The sequence below is a fragment of the Chelonoidis abingdonii genome, chromosome 10 (genome assembly GCF_003597395.2).
Source record: "Chelonoidis abingdonii isolate Lonesome George chromosome 10, CheloAbing_2.0, whole genome shotgun sequence".
NCBI lineage: Eukaryota > Metazoa > Chordata > Testudines > Testudinidae > Chelonoidis > Chelonoidis abingdonii.
In genome coordinates, this window is record NC_133778.1 from 39,151,350 (window position 1) to 39,167,370 (window position 16,021).

Below are 16,021 nucleotides of genomic sequence, written 5' to 3' on the forward strand. Positions count from 1 at the left end.
ACTTGTTGAGATCAAAGAACAGGCCTGCACAAAAAGGTCATGTCTAATACCCAAGATACTTAGTAATGTGAGTTTAAAAAAGCAGCACTACTCATCTTCAAATAGTAATAGGAGCCAGGGGAAAACACTATCCTACAGTCCTCCTGAACACTAACCTCCCATTGGCTTCAATGCGAATTCCTCATGTGAAGTGACAGCAAGACTGGACACTCTGAGCCATGTGTTGCCAGCCAGACTCATTTAAACTCCCATTAATTTCAGAGGGAGGTTTCTTATTTTTTTTTTTCATGAAGATTTTTCCCCATAAACATGGAAAAAGAAAGCCAGGAAAAACATACAAAACAATCCATTTGGACGCTGTGGGATTTTTGTTTTTATTTTCTCTTTATTAACTTCTCTGTTGTTTCTCACTAGTTAGATGTCTCATGCTAAATTTGCCATGTACAATGTGTATGGATCATGATTGTAAACGTGTGCTGTCGGGGTTTGCCCCTCTCTGGAGTGGCTGGGAGCCCGGCCGCCTCACTACCTGGGGCAACAAATGACAGCTCAAGGCTCAGGCCCTCAGGCAGGGGCTGAGCAAACAGTTCAGTCTATTAAGCCCAGGCCCTAGGTCAGGGCAGGGCTACAAACAACAATTCAGGGCTCAGACCCTCAGGCGGGATTGAGCCACCAGTTCAGTAATTTAAGCCTGGGCCCTAGGTCAGGCAGGGCAACAAACAGTTCAGGGCTCAGACCCTCAGGCAGGGCTGAGCAAACAGTTCAGTAGGGTAAGCCCAGGCTCCTGGGCCTGAGCGTCGGGGCGATGGGGAGATGGCCACCCGTAAGTGGGGTGGCAGGGGGACGCAGGCTCACCCACTCCTCTGCGTCCCAACCCAGGGCCCTAACAGTGGCAGGCAGCCTGCTGCTGTGTCAGTGGGGATCCTGGCTGCAACACGCTGACATTGGTTCTGGGTGTGCTGCAGCCAGACTAGGGTCAGCTGCCCCCAAGCTACTTGCGACCTCCCCCTCTACCGGTACCTCTGTCTCAGCAGCATCTTCCGCAGCGTCCCACACCATGGGCTCCTCAGGATACTGAGTGAGGGGTAAACTGGGCAGCTCCTCGGGGTCCTTTTGTACAGGCCGGCCTAGGGGCTTTTCCAGCGCCTGGTCGGCGTCCAGGCTCCACAGGTACGGCCAGTCCTCGGGTCGGTCGCCGGCGGCAGGAATCTCCCCAGCGGGAGCTAAGGCACCAGCGTCTGGCCTCTCTGGCGGCCAGGCAGCTTCTGAGCCCTGGGGCTGGGCTTTTATACTTCCTGCCCTGCGCCTTGGCCTCTGGGGGCACAGGGCACAGGGTCCTGTGGCTCCGCCCACTTTGGCGTCTGTAGAGGCTCGTCCCTCTCTGGGGTGGCTGGGAGCCAGGCTGCCTCACTACAATGATAGATCCGTTTGATAACATGGAAAAGGAAAAGGAAGTTAGTTTGGGGTCAACCTGGATATTCAGATCATGATTAACCTCAATGAAAAGAATATTTAGAAAGAAGAACAACAGGTTCCCACAGATAAAAAATCTATGTCTAAGTTAACATTCAAAATGATTAACAAAAGTAGATTCAAGCCGTTTGTTATCAATCTCTAGTATGTGGATATACCTGGGGGGTTGTGAAAAAGGGCTTCCACTAAATGCCCTTGGGTAGTTTCCTAAGTGTTGGTAATTTATCTCTGTTTGCTTCACTCTCATGGCTGAACTGTGAATATGGCGCTCTCTCCAGACCCTTTCTAAGTGCTGGCTGCATCTGTGGAAATACAGTTGCAAACTGACCCAGATCTACTGGACTGGTGCTTTGTGGCAGGTGCTAAAAGCTCTTCGAGTTTCCTGTGCTACATGATTAATACACCTTCACCGTGTTTTCTCTTTGTTTTCTAGGTAGATGATTTCCTCCAAAATCTTGTTCATTTTGATAAGGAACACACCCATGAAATCACTGTTACGACTAAACAAAAAGATTATCTTAGTGACCCAGAGTTCAACCCAGAATTGTGTGTACAAAATCTTTAGTCAAATGCTGTGCTTGGGTTATTAATATCATTAGAGTCCATGAGAGTGTTAATCTGTTCAGTTTAGAGTTTAAAAATTTCCCTTCTTTCAGCCATACTCTTCTGAAAATACAAAAGGATTCACTTCTTGTCAATAGTCATAATAAAGTTGATGAGAAAATGTTTTTTTAAAAATCTCATAGATTATCTGTAAATCTAGATTCAAGCATAGTGGTAACTTTACCATCTTTCTTTATTTGGAGGGGTTTGACCTTGTAAGTGTAGTCAGACCTCAGGAGTCCCTAGCGTTTAGTTCTGTACTCTGGCTGCTAGACTATATTCATGCTCCTCTCTAGCCTTTGGTAGTGGTAGTGTAAACGGTTTGGAGGATGCAACTGCCAACCATATCATGCTCAAAGCCAAAGTAAACAGTCTTGATGCTGGGAAGACAGCAAGGATTGGGGGAGGTTATGATTCTTTACTCACTTTCACTAATATTCTATTGGCCTGGTCATCCTCCCGTAGATCCCCTCATGGATCTTCTCCTTTCTGATCAAAGCAGTGGGATTGGCTGTCTCGGTGTGACAGTCTTACCGTGCTCCAAACTCTACAGAGGGCACTGCATGGCCCCAGAGTCTCCCCTGGAGGAGGAGGCAGAGATTGGGTGGACAAGGGGCAGGAGTTGGACCAGGGCCAGGGTTGAAATTGAAGTATATGAAACATCTGTTTAACGGTCCAAAAAACCCACCAATGCCCTTGTATTGTTTAAACAACCTGCAGTAAATTATATTTAATCAGATAAATGGATAGAACAGCTCCACATTAGTGATGTTGAAATAATTTTTATGCTTACTCTGTGTATGGGCTTTGCTTTGAGACTGCCTCTGTTGGTTTGGTGAGGGGCTAATTGTTGCTATTAGTGATTTCACTAAATAGCATGTTTTAAATATGCCAATTGAAAGTTCAGTGGATAACGTTTCAAACTTTTTAATAAGTAATCACTGGTTTTATTGCTCTAGGGCAAGGGATTTATGTATCTAAATGTGATTAGCATTAATGAGAGTTAGTCTATGTGCCTCAGTCTTCACCCACAGAGAAGAGAGAAACCCTTTGCTCCAGTTATACTTGTACCGCAATGTGGAATTCCAAGGGGATGCTGTAGTTTTCTTGTAGGAATGTACAGTACATAGGGCAGTAGTTCCCAACCTGTAGGACGCAGAAGACCTCTCCAGCAGTGTGTGGCTGCTGATATCACTCTGTGTGCAGGACAGGTTGTGGAAAAACAAAGAGAGCTCTGCATTCCCAGTGGTTGCCTTCTCCCCATCCTGTCTTTGGCCTGCATGAAACTGAGGCAGGAGAGTAGTGGTAGCAGCTGGAACAGCCCACATGGATTGGAGGAGAGGAGCACTTGGTGTGGAGAAACTGCCAGACTCCTGCTGTCACTGCAGAAGTTCTCCATGGATAGCAGACAGTGGCTGGTGGCTCCTTTTAAGCCACCTGCCTACCTTCTCTTAAAGCAGCCACCCACCCATCGTACCTGGTCCATTCCCAACAAAGCACAAAGATATCAAAGAGGCATCAAACCATCCTGCCTCCCCCTCTTCCTTGGCTTACTGCATGCACGGATCCTTCTAGTAAGTGGGGGAGGAGGAAGAGAAAGGAAGCCACCTGCTAATATGCCTGGTTTGGTCAGGACAGGCCCAGATTTGGAAGCCACCCCTGGAAAACAGCTGTCCCTGTCACTGATCCAGGACTACATGTCAGACTGCCCTTCCCACTACTCCCTGACAGCTACTTCTCTCAATTTTAGCAGCTGGCTTCCAGCTCTCACCCCTTAAAGCTGCCTCTAGAGCTGGCGGAAGAACTGGGAGCTACATCTGTGCAGCAGAGAGGTGCCAGCAGTGACAAAGAGGAAATCACTGAAAGCAGAGAGTCTAGAGATAAGCCTGCATTCTCTGTGGGCAGGAAAAGGTCAGGCCCCAGCTACACAGGCCAAGCCAAGCATGAGTGGGGGTGGAGTTATGAGGAACTGAGAATGGAAAGACTCCCAGTGACTTAAATGGGCAGTAGGCCTTATCAAACTTCTGTTAAAATCAATGGAAAGACTCTCAATAGGAGCACTGCTGGAGAGCCTGGTTTTGTATTTGGTTTTCTTATCAGTGTTTCTGAGTATCTTTGCTTTGAGTTGACATTGTGCAGGGTCCTGGAAGTGACCTTCTCATCCAGTCCCTTAGCAATTGCTTCCTACACCTCTGTATTTCTGTGTTTTCTGGCAAGGGCTGCCTCCACCCTTACCTCTCCCGCGGGGGATAGGAGATCCAGGCCCTTTGCATGGCTCCTGGGCCTGCACAGGGTGTGCTATAGTGCTGCAATAACAATGTAGGATATATACGACTCCAGGGGAGTGCAGCAACAAGTTGACCGATCATGGCTTTGTGCCAGCATTTAAATGAGGAGGCGACATCTGGTCAGGATGACTCTAGAGCAGTGCAGGGCACACAGGTGAACAGACAGGCCAGTCCTAGCATAATAGAAATCATTGTGTGATGGCATTTGGAAGGCTGCCAAACCTTATGCAAGGTAGAGCTGTGCCCATCTGAACAAGAGTCTGCATTAACCCAATACACAATGAATTAAACCACATTCAAAGTGGATTATAGAATACATATTAACTGGCTAGTTAATACACGGCAAGAATTGCGCTGTGTGGATGTAAGTCATTTTAATTTGCACAAACTAAATATAGTTTGAAATAAACCCTGGGCATAGACAAGGCTTCATAGAGTTCTGTAGGAGCTGCATCTGGCCCAACATGAGGCATGTCTGAATATTCCCTCCCTCTCAGGTGAGAAGGCATCACTGGGTATTTTGTATTGAGCCCCACCCTTTCTATTCAGAGATGATCATCGCTCTATACTTAAACTGCCTGAATCTCTCCTACAAGTGTACTATGTCCAAACTATCTAATAGCCTGGATTATAAATATTTGGGGCAATGTTGTGAGGTGATCTCAATATAACCGAAAACAAGATTGTAATGTTCATCATACCCGTTTTGTTTGATATATGCATAAAAGAAAATTTGCTCTTGGGTGTGTACAGTGTTTCTGATTAAATGCTTTATTCATACTCGCATGTCAATCTATTAGTGTGCTGTTAATTCAAATGTTACTATGATGAATTTTATCAGCGTTAGCACATTTATCACAGGTAGATGTGAAACTTAGACAAAGGTATACATTCTCATTAATGATGAGCAGCCTATTCATCTTATGAGAGTGTAATTAATGTTAGTTACAATACTTAATTTTTCACTGTTTGTCATGATGCATATTTAGCATTTCTTCTGTCCTTTATCAATCTGCTCTCCTACCACGTGGCACTTCAAAAAGATATATGTATTTAACCTGATCTGGGGCCTTGGTTTTTTACAATATTTAAAAAACAGGCATTTTTTTTCTCCCTGTGTTGTATGCAGCACAGTTTGTGAAAACCTAGATTTTGTAGCATTACTTGCTATAAGATTCTTGGTTCTGAACTGGTGCACTTTTAATATTATTAATAAAGTAACCAGTTAAATAAAGCACACACTAAAGAGGTTGATGATCTTTTGCTGCCATATTTGCTGAGCTTGTATAAGGGTTTAATGTTCCTCATTGTTCTCTTGTTTTTTTAATGACATTTTACTGTGTTACTAGTAGACAAATAAATGCATTCATAATATAATTCTGTAAACTAATTGAATGTTTGAAATGTATTTGTTAAGGTAAATATGCAGCCGTACAAGCCTGTTATGTATTTTTGAGCATTTCTTTGTACGGTAATATTGTCAGCTCTCATAGGGCCAAATTGTGCCCAGTTAGCCTGGTGATTTAGGGGGCCGAAGGAGGCTCAAGGCTAGGGTGGCAGCACTGGAGAAGGAAAATAAATGTACAGGACCATTATGTTCCCCCCTTGCACAGGGGAGTGGAGGATGGCAAGGACTGAGCAGTGCCTTAGCTCCATCTCCAATGCACCAAGGAGCATAGCTGTACAGGCTTGCTGGGAATAGTACGCTGCACTGCACTAGGAATAGACCTGCTGCGGTTTGTTCATCTGCTGCTCCAGGGAGAAAGTAATCTCCTTGCTGCGCTGATCCTGGGGCAGTGCAATAGTTTTGTTTCTTTGAACAAAATTCCTTATTTTTACTCTACTTTTCAGTGCAAAAGATTAAAAGATCTTAGTAAAAGGCTTAATACTATGAACAAGTACAGAATTATACTCGATATTGTTTTTATTATAAAATATAGACAGCCAAATTTAGCTCTGACTTACCCTGTACAACTGCATGGAGGCCCGTGGTGTCATGTGAAGGTAAATGTGAGTAGAATTGGAACAGAAATAGAATATATAAAATAGGTTAGGGCTGATACTACACTTCTGAGTTAGACAAAACTCCCGCTGAAGTCAATGTGTGCAGGAATGGGTACTACTGGGACTGCTGAGCATCGCCAAGTCTCATTGAACTAACTCAATGGGAGCCGAGAGTGTTCAGAATTTTGCAACACTGAGCCCTTAAATCATTGCTTCTAAAGGGTCAATCCTTCATTCTTTGGACATCCAAAATGCCTATTAACTTTGATTGGAGGAAGAATGTGTGAATTCTTGGTGAAACATCTGGGGGCTGTATAAGCCAAATATTTCGAGTCCAGGGTTCTATGGCTTTTGAATCTACTTGGGGTTGCTTTTTTTTTCCCTTCAAACTTTTTGCTCTAGGAAAGAGGAGATTAATTCCAATTCATTATTCGCTATTTCCCATTATCAGCCTCTTGGTGTGATCAAGAATATAAGTGCCAACCATCCATGATCTTTTCAAACAATGACTCATTTCACTTTTAAAATGCTGAAACTGTTTTACAGTTTAGGTGTATTGTGAAGTGGATCTAAAACTCCAGTCCTTGCTTCAAGTCAATAAATGTACAGTACCATTCTGCTATTGCAGCAGAAAAACTCAATTATTCAAAAGAAGTTTGAAATAGGTTATTTTATTATTTGAATTGACCGTGTTTTCTTTTGTGTTTTCCCCCCTTATGGGTGAAGTGTGCTGCAACCAAATTTGGAGGCTCAGCGTATATTTCAGACTTGAAAATTACATGACCTTGACCATAAATATCTATAATTGTAGACCAACTAGGCGTAGTTACTATTTGACCAGTTCTCAGTACTAATCAGTTAGTACTGGTAATTAGCTATATTCCACTGTGGGTGATGCAGTGCCATAAGCTGTAACAGGAACACTATTAAAACCATTTTCTCCACATTACCAGTCTTTACCCCACAACATAATGTGCTCAAATCAATGTGAACAAATATAGAAAAAGATTCAATTTCTGTGACTAGAATAAAAGTATTTAGAGAAAAGGGATTCCTTCCCTCAACAAACAGTGCATTTTTTTAGCTTTAATTTTTCCTGAAAATTAAAGCACCAAATAACTAACAACCCCCAAACTCAGCAACTCCCCAAAAATCCCCTTTCATGTTAATGTGATTTTGGCTCCTATTTGACATTAAACTCAGGGAACACAGCAGTATTACAGAACAACAAACTTGAGTGTGTGCCTATTTGGACTGATAAAGGCTAGTTAAGTACAAAGTTGCCTTTAGCCTCTGCAACATTTCTAAGTAACACAGCTAGTTATAAAAACAAGCTATAAAACACACCAGTAGATGAACCATTCACTCCATTTTGATTTCACCGTTTAGCTTTAAAAAGGAATTTTAAAAAACACCCAGGGGCAATGAACATTTGAACTCAAAATTTTCTAGTGCGTGGGGCTTTTTGTTTGTTTGTTTGTTTATTTTTCTACAAAAGAAAGTGTCTCGGAAGAGAGCTTGGTTTTTCTAGCATTTGCCCAATAATCCTCCAAAAATGAACCTGATCATGTAATCCCTTGGTAAAGCAAATAAGCGGTCCTTACTCGCACAAGTATTCCCATTTATTTCCTCGGGTGCATGAGTAAGGGTTGCAGGGTTTGGTCGAATATTCTGTTTACAAGAATTAATTTAGCACTCAATTATGCACTGAGATATATGTGTGGAGTTCCCACTGATGTTGGTCCTAATAGATCCAAAAGGGTATGGTTCTCTTCTTCCCTGTTGTATATTTATTCCCCAATCTTGTTTTTCCTATTCTGATTGGTGGGCCCTTCCCAACATTATGATGAAGAACTCCAATCCATGATTCGTATTGGATTTTTTTTTCCTACTGTATTTTTGAATGTCATTCTGAGATCTGGATTAACTCTGTTTAGTTTTTAGAGGAAAACACACACACAAAAATTAAAACAAAGAATAACTAATTACTAGATACAAAAATGCTTAATAGCCTTCTATCTATAGGTGAGGTTTTGACTGAAAGTGACTGCAAATCCTAAAGCAAAAATACTCTGAATTTTGTCATGAGGTACTGAAATGTAAAGAACTCCATAGTGATTTTTGTGTGGAATTCATAGATCTGACATTCTCCTTACTATAAAATACTGCTTTTATTTCTGTAGATCAGACTGAGAAATAAAACAGTATATGAAATCAGATAAATGCATATGTATTCAAATATTCCTGTGTACATGTATAGCTGCGATCCGCAACCCACACCATGTCTAAGTGGTTGTTTTTTCTTCCCTGCTAGTGTCACTCAGTTTCTGCACAATTTAGTCTGCCATTAAAGAAGCTCCTATCCCTTATGCCTGTGAAATACCCTACTTCAAATATAAATCGATGCTGGGTTTGCATGGTTGGAACCAAGGTCTTTAAGAGAGGTGGGATAACACTGAAACCTAATGATCACACATTAAATCACACGTCAACTCTTATCGTAAAGTATGGGTTTTCAAAACGGGGGGGGCGGGGCATGATGAGATTATCAGGAGAGTGCAAGAAAGGAACTGGTTAAGAATGTTTTCTTGTTTCTTCCAATTATTGTTGATGATGTAAGCAGAGTGTGAATGAGCTCTCCCCTGACAGCTAGCTGGGGAAGGGAAAAGACTTCAGGAGCAGATTGTATTTACATGAACACACCTACTCTGCCCAAGTATCCAGCAGACAGAGCTGTGTTGCCCAAAGTGATCAACTTTGGTTGATGTTGGGTTACAAATCAGTCAGGAAAGTAACTGAAATATTTTCCTCATGGATTGTATTTTTCTAAATGGACAACCTACCCAATTCTCAATTACTGAAGGACAATCTCCATTCGTATATTTTGCTTTCCACAAACAACTCTCTGTACAACTTTTCATGAGTGATATACCTGAGTATTTGGATTCTAATATCTAAACTTTATTGTTAAATCTATTCACCTAAATGTGGGTTATTGTTGATTATGTACTCTATGTATCATATGACTGTAAAAAACAAACTTTGTATTTGTGGATAATCTAAGTACTATACCCAGATGTACACACACTCTTTTCTCAACCTATGTATTATATAATTTTTTTAACATTAGCTTTAATAAAAATTTTAAATCTGAATGCAGGGGTGGTGAAATGTTGTTATCTTTATTGTATAAGTAAAGGGCACTAGAACTGTGCTTAGCCTGTCCTGATTGAACTTTGAAATGAATTTCACTAAACCAGGGGCTCAGATGCAGACCACTGTGAAAGTAATCGTGGGTGGGGACAGGTGTCTCTGCTAGGAGGCGTGGGCTCTATCTCAGAGCCCCATGCACAGTTGAACCTGCCCCTCCCCACTGTTCAAAGACAGAGCTAAGTAGGTCTCCATTAGGAGACTCTTTGCATTTTAAGTGATCATTAGAGCTGGAATCACTTGTGGAACAATCGTTTCTGCCCTACAGTGAAGTTTCTCCACTAGGAGCTGACAATCACCAAGAGCTGAAAACCACATAGAGCTGTGGGGGAACCTCAAGGGACTGACCTACAGAGGTCACAGTAGAGAAGCAGGTGCCAGCAGAAGGTGACTGTGCCAGCGCAGTGGCTGGCAGGGTGGCCAGTGGAGCAGCCAGTGGAATGGCAGTTGGTGGGATGGCCAGCAGAGCAGAACACCGGCTGGTGGGGCTTGAGCTGGTTCTGTGTTGTGTTGTACTGTTGAAAAGGAAACCCTAGATATTAGATCTGTCCCTGGTTGCTGTTGACTCCACCTGACAGAAGGGTTACAATAAAATAAGAATTCCTCCCACTACCTGAGTCTCCGGCCCCAGCTTCGGCTGTGGAAGAACAAGGAAGTAGGAGGGATGAGGAGAGAAGGGAGTGGCCTCTCTCTGTTTGGGAGGGGGGAGAAATTCCAGTTTGCTGTCTTGTCCAGAGGCTGATGTGCATGTTTCCCTTGGGGAAGTAGTTCCTGCCTACACGGCTTTTGCTCACGCATTCTGGAAATTGCACCAGAGCTGGAGGAGCCTGAGGCCTGTGTGTGATTCTGCGGGTCTATGGGACAGAGGCACAAGAAGAGGGTGCAGCTCAGCTCTCTGAGTCCTGCTGGGGTTGCCCAACCAGAGCATGTCCTGGGCCAGGGAGGAATGGGATGGGATGCTAGACTCCAGGCATCCATGGAAATACAATTTCTGAGAAAGAGGAGGGCATGCATAGGACATGAATCTCCATACGCGAACACAGCAAAAAAGTTTGAGAATTTCTGCTGGGGAGCACTTGAGCAGAAATATCCAGCTAAAGTACTAATCCATACTGACACACACGGCAACAATTAACAATGGCAAGGACATGTTGGGTTTGTAGTATGCAGCCTGCAATTCCTAGCCTCTGTATGTCTGGAGGAGTGGAATAGTGCTAAGTGTGGGTGGAGGAAGAAGAATAATGCTAGTGGTGGACAGGTTGAGCCAAATCCAGGTGCTTCAGCATCAACCTTCTGGGAAGCTAGTGAAAGGCTTATTTTCCAGTTCACTTTTCAAGGCTTGTCACCACCCTCTGCAAGACTTGGTGAGGATTCCATTGTCTGTAAGCCTGATGATACTCCTTTATTCACAGTGACTGACAGCATTATATTTAGATACATAAAGATATTGAACTTTGGTGTGGAGTGGCTGTAAACAACTGCCAGAGAGAGGAGAGAGCAGAGTTTTATTTCTCGCTGCTGTCAAGAGAAAAAAGTCCATTATTTGCAGTTGATAGGGGAGAGGAGAGGGACCTTTGTTTGCAGCTGCCTGGGACCGGAAGGAGGGCTTTGTCTTTATCTGTTTAAGGGGGCGAGCAAAGGGAAGCCTTTCCTTCGAGCTCCAGGCGTTTTCCAAGGCAGTGTCAGTGGAGTGACCTTTTCCATTTTTCAGATACTCCAGAAATATGATTGTGATAGTTACCCTTCAGTGTGCTGCTGCATGGATCAAGACACTTCAGATATTTTTTCAAAGAGACAAACACGTTGTTTTTAGCTGGACTCAAAGCTGAAGCCAAAGTTCAGCTAGAATTGATTGGCTTACAGGCTCCAGTCCACAAAAGATTTGTGCAGAAAACTTACCGAATGCCTGGAAATATGTGTTGAATGACAAAACACTGCCATTTATGTAAGCTTCTGTGGAAATACTTTCCGAACAGATATTTTCTGGTATGATCCTGAATAAATCAATTCACATCACTCACCTTTAAGGTTCAAACCAGCATTCCATAATTTCTGAGGGCCATCAAAGATAAAGCTGTACACACCAGCAAGTCTTTCCATTGGTGGTGCTCCTTCTGCCTCAGTATTTATTTTCTCTAGCTGTATTTTATAACATGTTATGTGAATAAAAATTACACTTATAACACTCCACAAGTTAAAAATTACTGTGGGCATTTACCTTTAATAACAGCAGCATGCTTATTTCTATTACCAGTTTAGTAGAGTATGTTAAACTAGTTTATCTCCCAGTCTGATTTAATTATTCAGTAGTTGTCAGTGAAGAGGCATAATTTTGATTGTTTTTAAGAGGGGTTCTTAACATCATCTCAGAATGAAAAGGAATAAACGTCCACCTAGAATATTTCAGACATAGGAAGAAATGTCCCTTGTAAGAGCAAAGTTAGCGCCATTTAGTTTTCTAAATGAGTATTTCATACAGACTTTTTTTTTTTTTGTATATGTTTCTAGTTAAAGATTTATTTATTGATCACTACACACATTTGTATCCTGGTTCTACACTGCATGCAGCGTTCAAAGCCTGGCTTTATTGGACCTTACAAGAATAAATATGCAATACATAATTCTTGCTCCTAATTTGAACAATACTTTTGACGTACAGTGAATTACTTTGTGCAGATCCTGGACAGAGCAAATAGCCAAAGTAAATAGACTGTGCACTGGAGGAGGGAGGAAGAGAGCAAAGCCTTCTATCCACCCCATAACATGGAGCAGCAGCAGAGCGCCTCCTCTAAGCTGTGTAGATCCCAGAGCTGCTATGTTCTCTTTTATGTGTGGGTGTTTGGCCAGTGGATCCACTGGCCCTGCTTCCAAAGAAATTCTTATCTAACATGCAGAGTCTTTGGATATCCTGCAGGCTCCACAGATCCTCTCCCTCTCCCTTCCCCCTACACAGAGAAACTGCTCTGAATTCATCTGTGTTCAAGGTCTTCCATTCCCACATAGGGTAGGGAGTCAGGATTGGCCCCATAGCAGTTATGTTTATGCTAATTTTGTAGCACTGTATATTACAGTCTTGGTGTTTGTTGGAGTTGGCTGATATGCAGCACAAGTCCCAGCTAGATGCAGAGAATGAGGCAATGACCGACAGCAACAACACAAGGGATTCCTATCACAGTCACTCAGAATTATACAACACAACACAAATAGATCTTTTGCATAATGGCTAAAAAACTATTAATAATGGCCATCTTTAGTAGCATAGCAACAGCCAAATCCTTGAAAAGAGCAAGTTTTCATTGATGAAGCATTTCATTTAAACATTGAAATTTGGCATAACGTGGACTATGAAATAAGTTTTGAAAGGATGCTGATGATTAAGAAGAAATGCAGTGGGCATTTAATAAATGGAGGAACCGCAAGATAATTAACTGGCATGCATAAAGATTCATGCTTTATACCAAAATTTTAATTTTGCACATAAATGTGCCTGATGTAGGCAGCATTTAATCACCTAGCTGACAGGAGTAACTACTTTCATTTAACCTTGACTGAAGATCATGAATTCTAACAGGTTTAATTGGATACATCATTTAACAGAATGAACAGAGCAAATTTTTCTCAATTCATAGGTTCTGATTGACATGCACCAGCAATAAGGCGTTGCACAATTAAAGCTGATCTGTATTCCTGGCCTGGGCAGCAATTGCCATAGTGATGTGACACTGTTTGATCACTGTGGCACTGAAACTATACTGAATTTCCCCTTGTTTTGAAAAGGGCAATGCTTTAAAAAGACAGAGACAGAGAGAGAGATTTTGGCACTTTATTATTATTTTTAACATTAAATCACATTGATATGCATAAACTGTAAGGGAAGGGACTTGTCTTGTTATCTGTAACTCGGGGAAAAGAAAAATGGTATCTTTTCTTTTATCCATTTAGTACATTATTTGCAGAAAGTCAAAAATGTGAGTAGTCAAATGAAAGGTAACACATCGGGGGCTCTGACTGTCTTGGACTTTTAATTGAATAGGAAATAGTGCTGCATGGCTTTCTAAATTCTCCTGCAGTTTGTTGTTCTCTCCTGACTAGAATTCAGCCACAACTTACCCAGTCTGTGTGGGCAAAGGAAGGGGTGCACATGTCAAAAAGGAGTAGAAAATGAGGGAAGGGGAAAAGTAGTACCTAAAAGTGAGTTCCATTTTCTTGCATGCAATATTTCATATGATGAAATCTTGAGAAAATTGCTTAGGTAAGTTAATACTGCCCCCAGGCAACTTTCAGTTCCCCAAACAGTTCTTATTCATAAGCTCACCAGCGGTTCACTGGCTCTGGCAGCAGTCCACAGGTCATATATTTAACCTACATGAACTGGAACTTTTTCTTTCGTGGATTAATCACAAACAGGGGTTTCTTCTCTATCTCCTCACTGTCTGCCTATTTTGTCCCCTTCAGACAGCTGCCTTTTATTAAAAACAAAATTGCCAAAAATTACATTGCTCTCACACTGAGCCTCAGACCAATGACCCAGTTATTCCAGGGGGCATGCTGCTTCTGCTTCTAACCCTGGAAAGTTCAGAGACATTGAACTTCAAAATCATGATTTTAGGGGTCTCTAAAATTCAATTAGCCATATATTTCTACATCTGAGGGATTTACAGTTTGGTTCACTGTACTCAGTAGGCAGAGAGACACAAAATTATTCCAGTAAAAGAGTTCCAGCTCTCCCTAATATTTTTAAAAAGTTTGTTAAATATATAGCATAACCCTCATGGCCATATGCTCAGCCCCTCCAGCAGCACAAAGGGGATGTAATGCTGCCTGAGATTTCTTCCAGTATATAGGGAATGCCTAGCTGGTATGGGGCTGGTGTCTTGACCTCTCCAGTACAAGAGGTGGAGCCAGAGGTCAATGGGTATTTAGGCACTTAATGCCATTGATTTAAATGGGAATTAGGTGCCTAAATATCTAAGATGAGCTGGGCCAACATGCCTTGGCAATCCTTCCTGAACCTGAGGCTGCAGTAATGTGCCCCATGCCTGGGACAGGAAGGTAGCAGAAAACCACCTTTACTCCCAGCCTCTCTACTCCTCTGCTGTGATATACCTGGGGATCTGACCCTAAATATGATGATGTGGTATAAAAGTTATATTGTTCCTCATCTGAACTATAAGTAATGGCCTTTGTTAGGAATGTTTGTGTTGTATAACTCACTTGGTCATGCCAAACTCATGACAATAAAATTTCTGTACCAGCCACATATGTTTTGTATTATATACATTACCCTCCTATAATGCCACAGAGATTTCAATGCGACCGTTAATGAATGAAGCTTCACAACACCCCGGTGAAGTAGCTAAATATTATTATCATCGTCATTTTGCAGAGGGGCAAACCACAGCACAAGGAGGATTTGATTTTTCCCATGGTATACAGAGCAAGTGAGTGGCAGAACTGGGGGTTGAAATATGGAGCTTTTAAGTCGCCTGATTTAACCATCAGCTACAAAGGACAAAATTATTCTTAAAGTTATAGTTGAAATCTCATACTGGACAATTGCAGTATTTTTAGGATTTAAATCCCAGATCACAGCCAATGGGAGTACGCACATGTTCCAAATTTCACTGCTGTTTAAGTGCTTCACTGGATCTGGGGCCTTGCAGTACATTTAAAATTCCCTTTTTGGCTTTCAAAATTCTCTGTACATTTATTAATATCACATCAACTTATTCACTAGCCAAGTCATTCTGCACATCTCTTGGAGTTATTTGTGTTCCTTTGCTGTGATGCTCCTGAGTTGGAACTCATGCTTTCACTAATGCTCATGACCAACCATCTGTGCTGAACTCTCTCTTCCGTCCTCTGGGAACAAAAGAGACTCTGATCCAATGGGCCTACTCACACATATAGTTGAGAGTGTGTTTAAGTGCATTGTTGGCTCGTGACCCAAGCTGCTTCCGCTTGCCAAATCTTAGGTAGAATGTTCAAAAGCACCCGACTGGGCAGCCACTTTTCAAAAATGACTTAGGGACTTAAGAGCCTAAATCCCATTGCCTATTTATTTATTAAAGCCATGGCTACAACTACAAACGTTGAGTGACGCAAGTTACAGCAGCATACAGCCAGTGAAGTTTGTATATAGTCTGTGCACATGCATCTTGGTTGCTTGCATGGATGCTGCAAGTATTCACCAGGAGTGCTTGTCAATGCAAAATGTGGAATACCATGGATAGATACTCCAGTGTGCCAGGTGTTGCCATCTGACACAATGTCTTTTGGGAACTATTCACACTGTGTTGTGGGGTAGAAATGAGTTGCCCCGGAGCTCTGGGCACTAAGGGGATCAACTTCCCAGTATTCAACTTTCTTCATCTAATAATCTCATCCCATAGTTTTTTGCCTCTTTTTTAATCCCACAAACCCATGTAGCACTTTTTAGTGTC

The 16,021-nt window shown here is 42.2% G+C and overlaps 1 pseudogene; it reads left to right on the forward strand.

Annotated features, from left to right (window-relative positions):
• LOC116827195 (dynein axonemal heavy chain 11-like) overlaps positions 1-16,021 on the forward strand; it is a 209,705-nt pseudogene that overhangs the window by 141,175 nt on the left and 52,509 nt on the right.